The sequence below is a fragment of the Sturnus vulgaris genome, chromosome 1 (genome assembly GCF_052056855.1).
Source record: "Sturnus vulgaris isolate bStuVul1 chromosome 1, bStuVul1.hap1, whole genome shotgun sequence".
In the NCBI taxonomy this organism is placed as follows: Eukaryota; Metazoa; Chordata; class Aves; order Passeriformes; family Sturnidae; genus Sturnus; species Sturnus vulgaris.
Window position 1 is genome coordinate 91,988,465 of NC_142243.1, and position 17,849 is coordinate 92,006,313.

General features: G+C 41.8%; 1 protein-coding gene across 1 annotated transcript in view; it reads right to left on the reverse strand.

The window, feature by feature from the left end:
• The window catches only part of PTPN3 (protein tyrosine phosphatase non-receptor type 3), a 125,787-nt gene extending 109,223 nt beyond the window's left edge, over positions 1–16,564 (reverse strand). Inside the window, exon 1 of the mRNA XM_014880504.2 lies at positions 16,528–16,564. The gene's annotated coding sequence lies outside the window, so the exon portion shown is untranslated. The remainder of the gene's footprint in view (positions 1–16,527) is intronic.
• Positions 16,565–17,849: the final 1,285 nt, after the last annotated feature.

The window sequence follows — 17,849 nt, forward strand, 5'->3', positions numbered from 1 at the left end:
CAGTAGAATGGAGTACCCCTCCTGAAGCAATACGAGAAGAATAGAAATTCTTTCAAAGTAAAGGCAATTCGCAAGACCAAAAAGAACAATTGGTGGGACGGTTTTGCTGGGGACTGAATGCAACGACAAGCTGGCTGCCTACCCTGAGCCAGCAAACACAAAGCAGCCAAAGTGAATCGCAGCAGCATGACTGGAAGGGAGGTCTAAGAGAACTTCATAGCAGAGCTCTGGCTGGGAAACACTTCAAAATCTTGAGGAAAAATCAAAAAGGGAATGCCTCCTGGTTTATTTCTTATCACATTCATGAAGAAAGTGCTCCCCTTTCCATAAATTTTAAAAGCACTATATCAGATGATGTTCAAACGTAAAAATAAATCAGAACTGATAAGACTAACTGAATCAGGAACTAGCGCAGGCTCTGAAGAATATTGGGGGTTTCAAGTAGAATAAGCAGAAGACCAGACATACAAACAAGTACTGGATGAATAAAAGCATAATGGGATGAAACAAAGCAGATGGTAACACAGATATGACAACCATGCAGAGACTAGAAGAAGAAGAAATTAGGTAAGATAGTGAAGGGGATTTACCTGGCATCTTGAAAGAAATGAATGAGGTTTGCTCCTGAAGAACTAGATCAGTGCCAGGCAAAAAAAGAAAAAAATGCATTTAGGATTTGTATGAATTCCTACTACTACCATAAAAAAAAAAAAAAATTAAAAAGGGATAGGGGTTAAACCATTAATTATTGTGAAATAAAATATGGTGTTTGGGGCAATTTTTTTGGTTAGGGGTTTTCTTGAGCGGTCATGGTTGCTTGTTTTTTTAAATGTTCATTGAAGTTTTAATATCTTTTGTGGGTTTCCCTTCATAAATGCTAGATACTATGATTTCATGCTGAGTCTGAAGTGCTTCCTTGACAGCCAGTCTCAAGTAATGTTATCTGCAGTTAGGTGAGGAGTCATGCATCTCATTCAACCATCTGGCATTCTCTTACTACTGAATTTGTCACCTTTTTCTCCAGCATGACTCAAATTATTTGTGTACAGACAGCTAACAGTGACCAAATACACGCGTTAACTTCTGTGCCAGACACGCACTACTATACTTAAATACAGGTCTTAACATCTTGTTTTACAGATAAAGGTTTGACCTGCCACATGATGATTTTGCCATCTATTCACTTATAATGCTTCAAGACCAACTCTTCAGCTCCACCTTATTAAGATCTCCAGTAGGAAAGGGAAATGAAAACCTCAGAAGAACAAGGATGACAACTCTTTCTAGTGGTATTATTACAACCATCATCACAGATTGTACTAATTACTTTCTTCTACCCCAAACTTTCAGTGTGCAACAATTTAGCAAACTATCACCTTCTTATCTCCAAGAACTTTTTTGCTCAATGACCAGTATTAAACCACGAAGGAAAAAACTGGCAACATTATCAAAGATGTACAAACTTGAGTACTGTACTGTACTAAGCTGTGGGACACATATTGAGAAAGTAAGAAAATTACAGCCTGAAAAATATTCCAGGCTGGAGCTTTTCAGCTCTGTTCCCAGTTGATAAGCTGGTCCAGCTCAAGGCTAGGGAGAATTTCTCCCAGGGTGATAATTTGGTCAAAATAAAAAGGAACTAATAACAAGATAGAAGACCTGTTGTGGTGTGTGACCAGACCCTGGGAATGGGGTGTCTTCTCTCTGAACCAATCACCTTTTCTCTACTCTTGGATTTGCAAGTCATGCTATAAAACCAAGTGTGCTTCTGAATAAACTTGTCTCTTTCTTCCTGTCATGAAAGACGACTATGTAGCTGCGCATCTTATTTCCGCCGCACTTAAAGGGTTAAAACCCTTTTCCACGGCTACACTAAGCCTGTAAGAAAGAAATGTACATTTTTTCTTGTGTAAGTGGAATCAGAGGAATCATACTGTAATTTGCTTCAGAAAAAAATCCAAAACTGTTTTGATCAATTAATCAAACACTTGGAAAGCAAAAAGAGCAGAATATCAGTGTAGTTGAAGTAAAATTAAATCCTTTTGAGGCTGTAGCACTTTTTCCTAAATTTAGAAGTCCAGCTACTACAAAGCGTTATCAAACCTAAGAAATTCAGTAGTACAACTCCCATTACAGATGCAGTAAAGAAAGGATTTAAAAATTCAAAAATACAGATTTCAGATGGCTAGTTTCCTCTGATTTTCAGCCATGCAAACCACCAAAAGAGGCTTCAAAGCTGAGCTTGGAAGAGAAGCCTGGCTGCGCTGGTCCCACTGCCACCCCCAGAAGCGTAGCTGCAGGGCCCCCAGCCCAGCACACCCTGCCCACTCTGCCGCGGTGACACCGTCAAACTGCCCCGCGCTGGGAACACCGAGGTCCAAGCTACTCATTAACCAGGGCCACGCAGGAGGCTCCCAAAGCCCGCCCGGAGATGGGGGAGTTTCCAGAGCACCTGCGAGCTGAGCTAACACAGCGGGCTCGCCGCCCTCTCGCCCGGAACAAACCGCAGGCAAAGCCTGGGCGCTGCCTCCTCGGGAGCGTGGGCTCAGGGCTGACAGCAGGAGTTCAAACCCACCAACTCCTCTATCCTAGGAATAATCCGTTTGAAGACCTTCTCCACACTTCCCTGCCCTGTCAAGGGGAGCTGTCACCTAAATTAAAGTATTTGTAATTGTACAAACAGTAGTTAATCATAAATCTAGCTACCCAGAGAAAGGTGACAGCACACCAGTGCCTGGAGCAGCGCTGTTTGAACACAGTCTGTGATGGCTGCAATTATGCTAAGGAGTCGTGGAAGAATAAGAAACTTCTATATCAAATGTCTCAGGAGCAAGCACAATGCAAACACCTTGCTGTCCACTTCAAGAGCAGGTCCTAAAGTGGTTAGGTGCCAGGAAAAAAATCTAAATGCACAATAAAGATATCAAATAATTTAAACAAGCAACAAAGAAAATAATAAATCATTAGCAACACCAGGTTAAAAAAATTCAAGGTTTTCACTTAGAGAAATGCTGACCTTGTAACTGTTTTTCTCCCTGCTTGAAATACTTTTACTAGCTTAATGAAAAGAAAAAAAAATAAAAAAGAACTTGAGGAGTCATTATAAAACAGGCTTGTAAAGTATATCCATATATATGTTCTCTTCTTCTAATGCAAAGTTAAGCACCGGAAACAGTATATAAAACTTGCTAAATATACTCAAGCCAAATCATAACTAAACCAAGTAGTCCCTGCACCTAATTTTACATGCAAATCCGTCACAGGTTAACATAAAAGGTTTTGAATATTTAAGTATACTTTCCCATGAAGTAGCTTACAGGATTTTGTTTTCTCCAGTAAGAATTTTGTAAGTTCCACTCTGAAAGCCAGGTCGAAATTTTTAGGTCTTCTGCAGCACTGTACAGATTTCACATGGTATATGCACAGACATCCCCACAGATCTCAGGACTATTTCCTGAACCAGTAGACAGCAGAATTACCTTGGCAAAATTTGAAAGGCTAACTTGAAACGTCATACAGGGAATGCCAATAAGTTACATTGACTTTGTAAAAAATTCTACAATGAACTGCTGGGACAAAACCAAAAAGACTTACACCAGCAAGGCCAACCACTATAGCTGGCCAATTTGGAAAACAGACAAACAAACAAACAAAAAAACCCCAAAAAACAAACAAACAAAACAAAACAAAAAAACCCAACCAAAATCCACCAACAAAAATACCCAGAAACCAACTACAAACAGGATATGTCTACATCAAAGTGTTTTGCAACAAATACAGCTCCACCGTTTATAAGCTTAACATGCTCAATTTGTTCTGCAACAAATGTATCAATATATATGTTATTTTCATATATACACATACACAACCTGCCATCAGCCATAAAATCTTCATTCAGGTATTAATCATTTACATATAACCAATAATAAAGGCAGTGGGGATGTATTTGCTACTAATAGTCAAATGCTTTCTGATTAGGTTAGAAACCAAGTTTTTAAACACTACTCAAGCAGCATGGTGTGCATCAAGCAAACTCCTTACAGGATGAAACCTCACTAAGAGCTCTTTCTGCTCTCACATAAGTAAAAATAACTGAGTATCAGCATTATAGCTATATTTCTCTAATAGAGAACAACAATGTAAATTATTTTATTAAGTTTATCACTGCATACTGGCAACAGTATCGCACTGGTGGACTGACTTCCCACATTTATCTTCAACAGAAAAAAAATCCTTTATTTTAACAAGATCGGTATAATTTCCATTACACTACCACAAATATTTTTAAAAAGCACAGCTATGTATGACCTACATCACAGAATCATAGAAAAATCTAGGTTGAAAGGGACCTCTGGAGATCATCTGGTATAACTGTTCTTGAAAGTAGGACTTTAAAATAGATTTTCCAATGTTCCATGAGGTCAAACCTTGAATACTTTCAGCAAGGAAGACTTCAATACTTCTCTACATAATCTATTCCAAGAATTAAATAGTTCTCAAAGCAAATTATTTTTCCCCTTATATACAAGCATCTAATTTAAAAAACCCACAAACAAAATTAAAAAAACCAGTAAACTGTTTTTTGCGCCCTGCAAATAAAAGAAGAGTAATAGAATTTAATGTCTGCAGAATATTTATTTCAAGTAACTACAGGTTTATAATAGATATAACTGGTCAAGTCCTATATTTATTACTAAATAACTTGGTAATATATCGGCGTTCCCTTTTAGTAGTACCTCTGGCACTATCCACTATCCTAAGAGTCATGTAGGCATTCCCGGATGCCTCTGAGCCTGCAACTACTACTCTCATCTCTTAGGATTCCAAGCTGCCAACTCTCCAAGCCTGAGCCCTTCTCCTCTTCTCCCAGATCCCAGGCCTTTGTGAGTCCCACACATTCCCCCACAGTGCCAGTCTTGCCCAGCCATCAGACAGAGGCTGCAGAGAGCACCAGTGTAGGAAGTGACTGAACATAAGTCAAGCACCTGCGCACTCTCTGCCCTGTGGGCAGAGCAATACAGACATCTGCAGAGCCTCTCATAGAAGCCCCAGCCCTAGGGCAGGCAGTAACCTCATTATATAGTTCACAGCTTGATGTGTTTAAGACATACATATAAAACATGTTGAAACCAAAGGGACCTAACATTACTGGTGCAGGAATGGACAACCAACAAGCTTTTTAAACAGCAAAACTCAGGAGTGGAGTGTTTATTTGACCCAATGTTGCTTGAGGTCAGCTGACAGAAATCAGAGTTAAGCTTATGAAGAAACACAAACTTGCAGCTCATTTACTTGTCACACATCAACTGCCAAAAGGGATCTCGACTGATGGAAAAGAAGGACATTAATAAAGCCAGGCTCCTCATGCTGTCTAACCTTATCTGCTGGCAAGAGGCACATTTGCTGATTGCCTTGAAGTTGCCTCTAATCAATCCAGTAAAACAGGCTTTTTTATTACCCATGTTAAAAGTTCAACTTTGCCTTATAACACGCAGATGGTTGTAAAGCCAGTTTTTCTCCACATCACCAGAAAAGCAAAGCAAACGTGCTTGAAGGAGTGCTGCAAGCTGTCTCTAAGCAAGAGAGGCCATTTCACAGCTCTGGGTGCTGGCATGTGGCAGCTGAGGACCACTGATACACAGGATACTCCTGAAGTGCTGGGACCATCCACACAACTGAGGTGACACCTACAGCAACATTTTCTTCTGAGCTTCTGCAACATTAGGCCTACAGTCTACTTCTGTAAAAAAAGTTATAAGGATAAGCATAGTATCTTGAGCTAAGATGTAATTTTACTTAATTAAATAAACTAAGCCTTCTAGTATCTAAAGGGGTCTACAAAAGGAGAGGGAACCTTTCACAAGAGCGTGGTGACAGGACAAGGGGGGATGCCTTTAAACTAAGAGAGAGTAGATTCAGATTAGATATTACGACAAAATTCTTTCCTGTGGAGCTGGTAAGAAAGTGGATATGTCACCCATGAAAGTGTTCAAGGCCAGGTTGGATGGGGATTTGAGCAACCTATTCCAGTGGAAGGTGTCCTTGCACACAGCACAGAGGCTGGAATTTGATCTTTAAGGTCCCTTCCAATCCAAACCATTCAATGATTCTATGATGATAAGCACTGGAGAGACAGATCATGTTTGGTGTTTATATTAATGTGCTTATAAATGTCTGGGAGACAGAAGGCAGAGGGACAAACATGGGCCAAAAACCATCTACTTTTGCCTTTTTTAAATGAGGTGACAATAAAGCTGCAGTGCTGGACACTTGAGAGACTAAGCAACATGCAGATTTATTTCCTTCATATCCAGTTAACATAGCTTGCAATTGTCTTTGGCTGCTCACTTTGACACGCAAAAGAGAAATTTTAAGCCAGTTGTTTTATACCGAGAAAGATTTACTTCCTGGGTAATCAGTAAAAAAAAAATAAAAAAAAGCAAAACCAAACAAGGAGAACTGCAGTATGCAACAAGACACTACTCCAAGTCAGTCCAAAGTAGCACACACTGGTTAACAAGTAACAGAGGTTGTAACTGATAATAGTAACAAAATTACTTGCTCCTGAGAGTACTTGGTGACAGAGCTAACTTTAGACCCCAACACAACAGGTTCTAGAGGCTTGCTTTCAAGACATTAATAATCTCCGAAAATTCTATTTTCAGAGCATATTATCCTCCAAAATTTCTTTTAATATAGGGACAGAGTCCTTATTCAGAAGCTAAAGAAAACGGGGAACACATGATAAGAAAGGTTGGTTTCCTGTATAAAACAATCACAAGCCCTCTGCAATCCTTTTGCTACAAGAAGATGGAGGGTTGTTTTGGAGAAACATTATTTATACTGCGTCTTCAGAATCAAGAAGTCAACACAAATAAGAAGTTGTTATTCCAGTGATCAATTACCTTTATCAGAATCATAGAATATTTAGGCTAGAAAAGATCTCTAGGATCATTAAGCCTAGGCATTAGCCTAGCACTGACACCACTAATCTATGTCCCTAAGTGCCACATCTACATGCCTTTTAAATATCCCCAGGGGTGGTGACTCCATTGCTTCCCTGGACAGCCTGTTCTAAAGCTGGCTGATTCGCTTGGTGAAGAAATTTTTCCTAATTCTGAATATGCCCAACTTCATATTCCACTACATCATTGTTTGATTACCACAAGACCTTTGAAGGCTCACAAGTCAGATAAATTTGTTTAGAAACCAAGGACAGTTAGATGAATGACACTCGCAGTAAAATCAAGTGCACTGCTGTCTCAGGATCTAAAGCCAATATATATTAATATGTAATAAATAAGGTTTACCAGATTACCACTGATTTTAAACAACTGCGTAATTGTGTTCTTCTGTTCATAGTGACAAGGAGACATAACTGTGATGCTGCAACCCTATACAACCTGCTCCAACAGAAGTATGATGCTCCAGATTCATTCCAGGGAGATACTACCTGCACAGTGCACTAGCACAAAGCAGAATGCTGTTGGCCAGTTCAGGCTCTGTAATTGACCAGTAACAGGGCACTTGCATGATACATCAGTTATTTGCATCAGTCAAAAGCACCACGTATCACATGAATGAATTGAAAAATTAAATATTCTTCCAAAGAATAACAAAACACTATCTGTTAAAAAAAGGCATAAGACAAAAAAACTCCCAAAAACACAAAACACACAACCCACAACTTTCCCCGCTATTAAACACTGGATCACTTCCTAGCTACCAAGAGCTTCCCTTAATCCTGGAGTCTTATCTGCCAAGTGCGAAATTATCAGCTTCTTTAAGATACTTATCTTTTCTCCAGATGTGTATTGTCAATATGAATAAGAAGCACACTAACCAAAGCTGGAGAATAAACTTTTAAAACATTGACTTTAATGAACAGAAAGCTACAATTAGGACAGCTGCTTTACCACAAGAGTATTCTGGGGAGTTCTAAAATATGTCAGGGATTTTTGGTTCAGTAGTGCTCCCTGAATGGTGTGGTCCCACAGAAATTTCCTCCACTTATTAAACTTTTTGGCAACTACTTCAAAGAAAAACTGTTGCTAAAGTTGAACAAATCTGAAAACAAGTAGAAGGAAAAACCTCCATCGTGGCTGCAAATATAAAACCCTACACCTATATGCAGTCTTACTAAAAGCTGTTAACTTAATATACACGAAGTACAGCACCACAAGTATTTTCACAAATTAGGAGTTGCCTAATATTTGCACATCTGAATTTTCTCAGTGATACCTCAAATTGCCTATACTTTTGGAGTAAACCAGAAAGCATTGATTCCACCCCAAACTGTTCTCCATAGTTCTAAGTTATAAACAAGTATTAGACAGCCATCAAATGCTGCATATCTCTCCAAGCAGCCCATGCTGTCTTGTTCAACTATTGCATTTTTAAATTGTTGTATTAAATACATGGAAAACTTAAGTTTTTTAACTAAGCAGTCATGCATGGCTAAATTCTTAGCAACCTTTTCAGGCAGCATGCTATGGGAGTCAGCTTGACCAGTATTCCAGGTCAGGCAACCATCACTGAAGAATTATATCCCAACCCTAAACCTTGGGAGGCCTTTGTTTAAGTTGTGGTGACCCCAGAAAAAAGTTACAAAGAGTTATGGGATTGCCTGTGTTAATACCTCATATATATTCCTAACCCTCATGTCTTTGTTAATTATCACCACTCCCAGTTCCTAGAATGTTCTCCCTTCCTTGTATCCCCACTGGCCCTCGTTTGATGTAATGTCCCACCCAACCAACCCCATTGGACCCTACCTTCCTTTACTCCATCTCTGCACCGCTTTCCCCTATACCCACTGGACCCTAACCACAACTCCACCCCCTCTCTTGCCTCATATTTATACCCTGAACCTCCCTGTATCTTTGCCTTCAACCACTGGCTCCTAAAGAGACCTTGTTCCCTCATTGTATTTGGATTTTTGGGCCTTGTCCCACAATTACTTTCATTATTATTAAAGTGTTTTATGTTACTAAGTCGTGGTCATCACACTGTTACTTTATTTTGCCACTTTTGTCCTCATATCTGAGCGCCCTAAAAAAAGTATTGTCAGGGACCACCCTCAACCCACAATACTATGCAAAATAAACTACAAAATCACGCTGTGAAGATAGAAAGGTCTATGATCATTATGATCATATTTTCCGCAAAAATATTCCCAAAAGACATGATCTCTTTTCAAACTAATTATTAATGGAATAATGAACAAGATGATATTTAGAATGGCTTATGCTCTACCCAAAGTCAAGCTCACCAATGAGTTTCCATCAAGTGAAAATTGTGGCATCTTTTTTTAGGCATCTGAGAATGTCATTGATGAAAGTGGTAATGGGCAGAACAGATACTGAAATTGCAACCAGGTTTATGGTATTTCAATAGAAGGATTGTTCTAATAAACAACTGCACCAATTCACAAATGGAGAGAATCAACATTTAAAATTGAGTTAGGCATAGAAAAGGGTGGAAACCTTAATCAAACAGCAGTCTAGGCAACTCTATGCTAAAGAAGAAAGTATCAGTGTTCAGTAATTTTATCCCCTTAAAGTCTTTTGATAATTAACACAATCCACTGACACAATGAACCCAAAAATAAGAAGCCAGGAACATCACAAAAGTTTGAACTATACCATAGTTCAATATGATATGAACTTAATGCACTCAGTAGGCCAGGATGTTAGACAAATGGCTTTAAACAAGTTTCCAAAGTGCTCTAATAAATCTTTACTGATATACAAAGATATATATATATGTATGTATAAATATGGCTAGAAGCATGTGCAAAAAATAAAAATTATCTCATCCTACAACGATATCTGAAACCCAATAAGGACAGCTTGTACTCATGAGATTGTTCAAAGCCTTTCTTTCCTACAGTAAACATGGACTCACATATTCTGAAAGAACAATGTGAAGTCAAGGCAAGCTGTACTTTAACATGTGCTAGTTGATCTTCAACTTGACCAACATACATTCTGCTTTATCTACCGGCTCTTAACGTGTTAGTTAGAATATCAGCAACACAATCAAGAAGATACCTTCTTCCAGACAAACCACTAACACTGAAACGATGGCAAAAAAAGTACTTGCATGTCCTTAACTTCAAGTACATGTTCAAATTTGCCTCAATTAAAAGCTGTGCCTCTAATCTACACCATTATAGTTCCAGAAGCATAGTCCTTCCCCATCTGTGTAAGAATATGCCAAAAAGAAAGCCAAATCCCAAAAATTATGAAAAGCATTTAGTGACACAGATGTAGAAATAGAACACAACTGCACATACATCCAATATCTGAGACAAAAACCTTGAGTTAAAAAAAAAAAAATACAACAAAAAACACACCAAAACTGAGTGAAACTGCAGACATCAGACCTCTGCATACTTGGGCAAATCCCTGGAGAACACCCCATGTTGAACAAGAGGATCCATAGTCACAGAACTGTAGGCAAACAACACAAGAACAACACTGCAGTATGAAATCCCACATGTATACAAGTCACAGCTCCGGCTCACAGCTTTGATTCATAAAACGCGTCATTGCAGAGAGCGTAACTGTATCACATAACTTGCTAGGGAAATAGCCATGGTTACTCATCACAGCTTGGTGTTATGAACTGCTGTCTTTCCATAACACTGCATACACCAGATTAAAATCTCTCCGGGGGTGGAGGGAGAGGATAGCAGGAAATCAACGAACAAGATGTCAAATCATAACTACTTTCATACTTCAAAGTGCAAATAAAACAGCATTTGACTTAGTAGTGAAATACTTCACTGTTGATTTCAGCTGCTCACAGCTGCTCCTTCTCTAGAACTATATTATAAACTTTTGCTAAGGCTAAGAAAGGAAAAAGTCTGGTTCAGAATAAATAATAAATTACTTGAAAAGAAAAGGGGCTTTTTGTATCTTGCTATACAAAAACTTAAAAGGTAGCTTTACTTTGTGCACATGCATGTTTAATTTGACCTTTAAACCATATTGTTAAGGCACAACCCTTGGTTAGTACTACTGGCACCTATCAGAATCACCAAAATTGGAGCTACCACCAAAACACTGCAACTGTACTTGCCAGCTAGGAACGCTGAAGCATTTTATGATTTCACACAAATTTTACCATTACTTCTTCTTCAAAAAATATAAAAGTGAAGCATATTTTGTATTGTTGTCTACATTAACATCAGAAATTAAATATTTTACCTTGTTTGAAAGGTTATGTGAACTGAAGAGTGCACAATTAGTTTTACATTACATTGCAGTAGAAGAACAAAGAGTTGGAATCACTTTCTGTACAGCCAGTTTTCTTCTCCTTGCAGAGAACTCAAAAACACGCTGATTTTATGTTCACTTTGAATAATTAAAAACTTGAATTGCTTGTAAAACTTTACATCTCACTAAGATAGCCCATTTACAGGTTTGAATTGAGGACTGACTTTTGCTTCACTTTTTATGAATTTCTATGAGCAACATCACTTATTATTAGTGGGAGAGTTGCAAAAACAAAACTAGTGACTGAACCAAGAACCTTGTGATAGGTAAGTTACTACCTTCATACTACACAGCATTGATTGAGAATAATTACCTAACCAATTTCAGAGTGCACTGGCCACCAGCTTGAATTAGTAAAATAAAAGCTGGTTGTTGACAAAGATGATAGAGTAGATGGCTGTGACAAGGGTTACCACCTTGCCTCTTGAAACATACTCACTGAATTGGTCAATACAAGCAAGCATGCCACTTATTAGCTTGGCTGTATTTCAACTTTGAGACGCAGGGAAAAGAACCCATTTCATTCTTTGCAAAACAACAGCTTTCAGAAAGCCTAATTCTCCTGCTAAAAAAGGGATCAAGATCACTTCTCTTGAAGAGTTCCTCTCAACCCCAAATTCTGAAAAACACAGTTTCCTCAGCAGTGCTCTTAGTCATAATTCAAAGCTTAGGACACCCTCTCTCTCCCCCTAACATATGTTGCTGTGCTGTGCTAAATTTGCCAAGAGAGGGAACTGATGAAATTACAGCCAATATAACAGATTAACATATGCTCATAGCATGCACAGGCTTCACTGCTTCTGGGATTTGTTTTATTTGTAAAACTGCATTACTTGCCTAATGTTCTGTAATCTTCATGTTGAAGAGACATTTGCAGAAGTTTAACAGAGGGAACTTAGAGAGATACATCAGACAAGATCACTCCTAAAGATTTTCATTTCAAACAGAGGCCATTAGGATAATGCACTGGTTCAGACTTAGGGACCTAGAGCCTGCAGAGATCCATCATTTATGCTGTGATATGCTCTCCTATTAAACCAATGGTGATAGTTCCAGGACAGAAAAACTGCATTTCTTAAATGGAGAAGCATTGTTATTGGATGGAGACACATGCTGAGAAGGGATGGTAAGACAATGTAAGAAGGCTCTCCAACCACAGAAGTGTGACAGACAAAGCCAGAGGAACTCTAAGACCGGTGAAGAGGCAGATACAGTTCTAATTATTATCTTTTCCAACTTTTTTTCTGGAAACTGATTAAAAATACCTCACATCTTCCTGAGGAGTACCAGATGGATACTCTGCATTCCAAATGTATTCCCAGAGCCCTTATTTTGCTTGGACATCTCTAAGTTGTAAGCCAAGAGCACATAAGATTCATCAGGTCAACAACAGTACAGCACTGCACCAAGAACCTACAAGGTTTTCAAGTCTCTCTTGACTCCTCCTGACCCAGAAGACAGGAACCCTTTAATACCATTACTCATGTGTAATGTTTGGAAATCTAAACCAAAATCTAGCAGACAGGCATGACCAGACTTCCGTATCACAGTGATTTCAGCACAACTCAAGCAACCGAATTATGTACGAAGTATCAGTGTTTTCTGCAGGGAGAAGGCTCTTCAAGACTGTGAATAGAGTTTTGCAGTTTGACAACAGGAAGAAAAATTAAGACCAAAAAAAGCTTTATAAAAGCAAGCTATTAGACAATGTTTTCTATAGTATCTGACTTCGTAGCATTTCATGAATGCAGGGATATGAAAAGAAGAGAAGGAACACAATGTCCCATAGTGGGCACGTGACTAAGTTTCATATTACAATGCTAATAATAGAAATTAGAACTGCTCAGTGAGGTTCAGTACATGCTGATTGAAGGCAATGGTATCTTCGGGTATGGGGAGATTAGAATAAATTATCTCAAGATATGTCAGGATGAGACTTGCAGCACATCTGTTACTCCACTCCAACTGCTTGTGTGCCTGCTCTTTCTCCTTAGTAAACACCTCAACAGAAGAAGAACTTACCTCCCATAAATTCCAACTTGTCATGAGGAAGGTCCACATACACCTTCAGACTTTAGGCTTCGAGAACAAGAAAACACTACAGCTCATGAAAAGCATCCAACTACTTGATACTGACACTTCCCTTGCCTGGATTAAGTTACCTAAACTCTGTCTCTCTCTTAAGAGACAACCCCAATTCAGTTACCCGATTGATTCCTATTTAAGTGAGCTATCCCATGCTCCAGCCCAAGGTATGGGATGCTTCCATCAGGGGCTAAAATGCCAGAGTTATGGGTTCTCATCAGTGTTGTGCCAAATTCCCTGTGCTGACTAACATCATGCACTCAACACCATGGAACAAAATGTACACTGCACTGCTACACACAGGTAGCCAGAAGAGGAACCAATGCTACGAACACCAACAAATACATGGAGGAAGCAAAATAAATATTTTTTGCTTAATATGCTCAAAGCTGTAGTTTTGGGAGAACTACTAAAAAAAAAAAAATACGTGCTCTCTCATTTTCCTGTGCAAACTCTTCAGTAGACGAGCATACAGTGTCGCCTCTGACAGAAGTCAGTTCTCAAGTTCACAGTTATGAAGCTCATGGGAATGTGTTTCTCAGTCGAAAAAAAACAAACAAACCCCCCCCCCAACTAAAACCAAACCCACACACAAGGTTTGTACAAAACATTTACCACATTTAAAATAATTATACAGGTGACTGTGGTCTTCATCACCACTAAACTACATTTTCCTTTAAACTGGTCAAGTTTTAATGAACCCCTATGCATAGATGCCAGCATAGCAAATATTATTTGTGAATGAAGTCACAAAACAGAAGAACTGCTCACTGTACTGGCATTTAGTCCATCTTGGAGAATTTAACATTTAACTTCTGTGCACAAGGCTTTTGGTGCTGTACCTACGTAAGGTTATTCTTTCAGTGTCCATGTAAAGCTATCATTTACCCATCGGTATAAAAAGTAGGTCACAGCTTAGAAAAGTATGCACAACTGTCTCTGCTATAATACTGACTACTAAAAAAAACAGTCCACCCAAGATCTTTAGAAATCAGCTGATATTTTAGACTCCTGGATTGGATGAAAACATGATTTATCACATGGTAAGTCATGAACATATTCAAGATGATGATACTACCACTAACTTTTTTGTTGCTACTGTCTACTGCTTTAAGCAAATTACACCATTAATACAAAATTATTAATTGAGAAGCAGTTATGGAGTTTTGCAATTTAGTAGCATATCACTTAGTTATAGTTTGTACTGAAAGTATTTTGGAAGCATGAAGGTAAAGAGTTAAGTATTGTAAAGTACATGTCACTGTGATATTATCCAAATTTATGTCCTAAAATAATGAACTGTCCCAGTCTTAGAATATGCAAAAAGTTGATAACAGAAGCATTAGAAATTCTTAGTAAGTCAGAGAGACAGATGGCAAGTGTTAAGAGTTCTTCCAGGAATCCACTGCCAGCAATATTAGAGTGTTTAATGAAACAAAATTAATCTTATCATCACAAGTTGGTCCTTCAAATGAGTTGTTCTGTTAAGTGTACTTGGAACTATGCAGAGTATTACATTTTTTCTTATGAACTAGAAAATAAAAATGCATTAGGTATTTGTCACCAACCTATCAAGACATTTATGCCACAGGACAATGCCAGAGAACGTTATCATCACAAAAATTTAGCTTTTGTATTGCATTAGTGAGCAAGCCTTTCTAGAGATGGTAACTGAGCAGACACTTCTTCCCCACAGTTCTGTTTGTTGACTGTTTCCCTTTTGATCAAACTCACTCAAGTAATAGGGATAATTTGCTTCTTGTACAACTAGTCTCAAAAAATTTTGTTTTAAAAAAAGTGAGAGTGCAACTGCCCTCCAAAGCTAAGTAAGCATTCTACACACCTGCATTCACTTTTTATAAATAATCTTTCAACGCAACACTGCAAAATTCGTACTTCAGCAATATATGCATTTCTACTAAAAAGATAGTTTGTGATTAACAGAGTAACAGTACCAATATTTAATAGCATTACCAATATTTAATAGCATTACCAATATTTAATAGCATTAAAGAAGTAACTTGTTCTGCTTTCTGTTACATAGGCATTAGAGCAGTAGCAATTTGTGTGACAGGCTGAAGAGTGACATAAGGGAAGCAACCATACTAGCAGGGAAGACAAAAAAAATCCCAACTGCATCTTTGAAAGAGAGGAAAGCAAGGAGCAACAGAAGGAGAGACTGACTAATTACTCCGGATAAGTTCAGACAAGAGAGGAAACGAGAAGTGCTGCAAGATGAATGAGAATTTTATATTAAAAGTATCCTATTTTACTGCTGTTGCATCTGTTCCGTAACACCAATGAGAAAAATAGTTGTCACATCTGACATATATGGATATATTACACATATCTCAGATATATTGGATATTTTTTTTATCTCCACAGGGCAAGTCAGCACCCAAAATGCTGAAAAGTAACCGCTGCGGAGCCCCGGCAGCCTTTGTGGCAGGGCAGCAGCTGCTAACTAGTGTGTGGTACTGTATCTCCGGGCTTTGGGGTTCTGATCCCCCGGCAGACCCATCCGGGCAGGGGCACGGCCAGGGGCGCTCTGCGCCCGCAGCGCTCCTCTCTCTCGAAAACACGCCCGAGGCACTCGGGGCCCGAGGATACTCTGAAGTCGAGTGCTCTGCCAGCCGTTTGGGGACAAAAAAAACGGGAACAGAGAAGAAGCCAAACTCGCCCAGTGTTACCAGGCAGCAAAGGTGAGCGCAGGAGAGGCCGGGGACGGGACGGCACCTTCCCCGTGCCCTCCCCCGGTGCCCGGCGCTAAACACGCAAGGCGCGGAGCGGAACAGAAAACGGAGGGACTACGCGGAGTGGAGCAGCGCCGCCCCCCGAGGGCACGGCACGGCTCGGCGGGCGACGGGCTGACACCAGCCCGGCACTGCCGCGCACCTTTCCGCTCACTTTGCCCCGCGCCAGCCGCCGGGAGCAGCGCTCGCCCCCGCGCTCCCGCGGGGCCGGCGGACAGCCAGGCACCGGCGCGGGGCCAGCCGCCCGCCCGGGCACTCCGCCGCCCCGCCGAGGTGCAGCAGCAGCAGGAGGAGGAGGGAGGTGCGGGGGCGGCCCCGGCGGCACCGCCGCCCCCGCCTGCCGGAGGCGCCCCGGCGGCGCCAACTTTCCCCGCGCCCCGCGCCGCTCCCGCCGCCTCGCCCGGTACCTGCCGTGCCGCCCCGCGCCGCCGCCGCCGCCCCGCTCCCCCAGGGGGCGCAGAAGGCCGTCACGGCCGTCGCGGCCGCCGCCACCGTGCGGACCGAGGAGAGCAGGTGCGGAGCCCGGGACCACGGAGCCGATCCCGATCCCGCCGCCGGCTCCGGCTCCTGCGCCTGGGCTGGGCGGGCGGGGCGCGGCCGGGCGGGGCGGGGCGCTGAGGAGCGCCCGCCGCCCGCTCTCGCCCCCTAGCGGAGGGAGCGGCCGGCCGGGCCCGGCCCAGGTCCGCCGCTGCTCTCCGCCTCGGCTCCGCTCGGATCCCTTCGGCGCTTTCCGCCGGTTCCTCAGGGGGGACGGCAGCGGGGTCACCGCGGATGGCGGGGCTGGGGCTGTCCTCTCGTCTCACTTCCCACCCCGCAGGACTGTCCCGCCGCCACCTGTTCCCGCACGGCCGTGGTGCCCGCGGTCCCGCCCGGGTCCCTCCCTGCCCACAGCTCCTCCCGGGCTGTGCCCGCTGCCAGCGCGGCACGAGGAGCTGTAGTGGCTGGCTCCAGAGGCTGACACGAGTTTGGCACACCGTCGGCTGGCGGACCCTGCCAGGGGACGAGGGACCGGATGTCCCTCCATGTGCCATCGCCTGGGGAAGTGAGGGGGCCGACACAGGAGGTGCGAAGTGTCCCCACAGCCCGCCCGATCGCCTCCCCCCGCGGGACGAGGCCAGGCCTGGCCAAGGCGTGGGGATGCGTGTCCTGCCTCCTGCTTCCCACTCGCATCCCTGCTCCCCGCCGGGCACTGCGCTTAGCTCAGGTCCTGCAAGCGGAGTAACTGTGTCAGAGCAACTCTACACCATGGTAATTAGCTGAGTCTTTCTGCAGCGCTAATTAACTGAAGCAGAATACCTCAATGGCCAAGGAAGCCCGTGGCATGTTTTCTCCAGTTTCAAAGAAATTTCCAGGTGCTTGGTCCTTCTGCCCTTGTGGCACAGTTGTGCTAATGCGACTGTACATGAGATCATTGAAACAGCCCGGGTTAAAGTATTCAGAAAAGCCCTCCAAAGTGTGAAGCTTGGATGGTGTTCTTCCGATCTGTTTTGGCCCCTGCCTTCAGACATCTCTATTAACCCAAATGCAGGGGTGGGAGCAGGGAGAGAGTGAACCGATGCGCCAGAAGCTCCCTGCAAGTGGCCCAGATACAGAAAAAAAGCCCCCAGAGACAAGCCCGAGAAAAGCACATCAGATTCCTTGACATGGCTGTACTGTTTCAAATACCAAATCGTCTTTCCAAGCTTAGTTCAGGGACCTCTGTGCTGCAGTACACAGCAGTATAAATGTC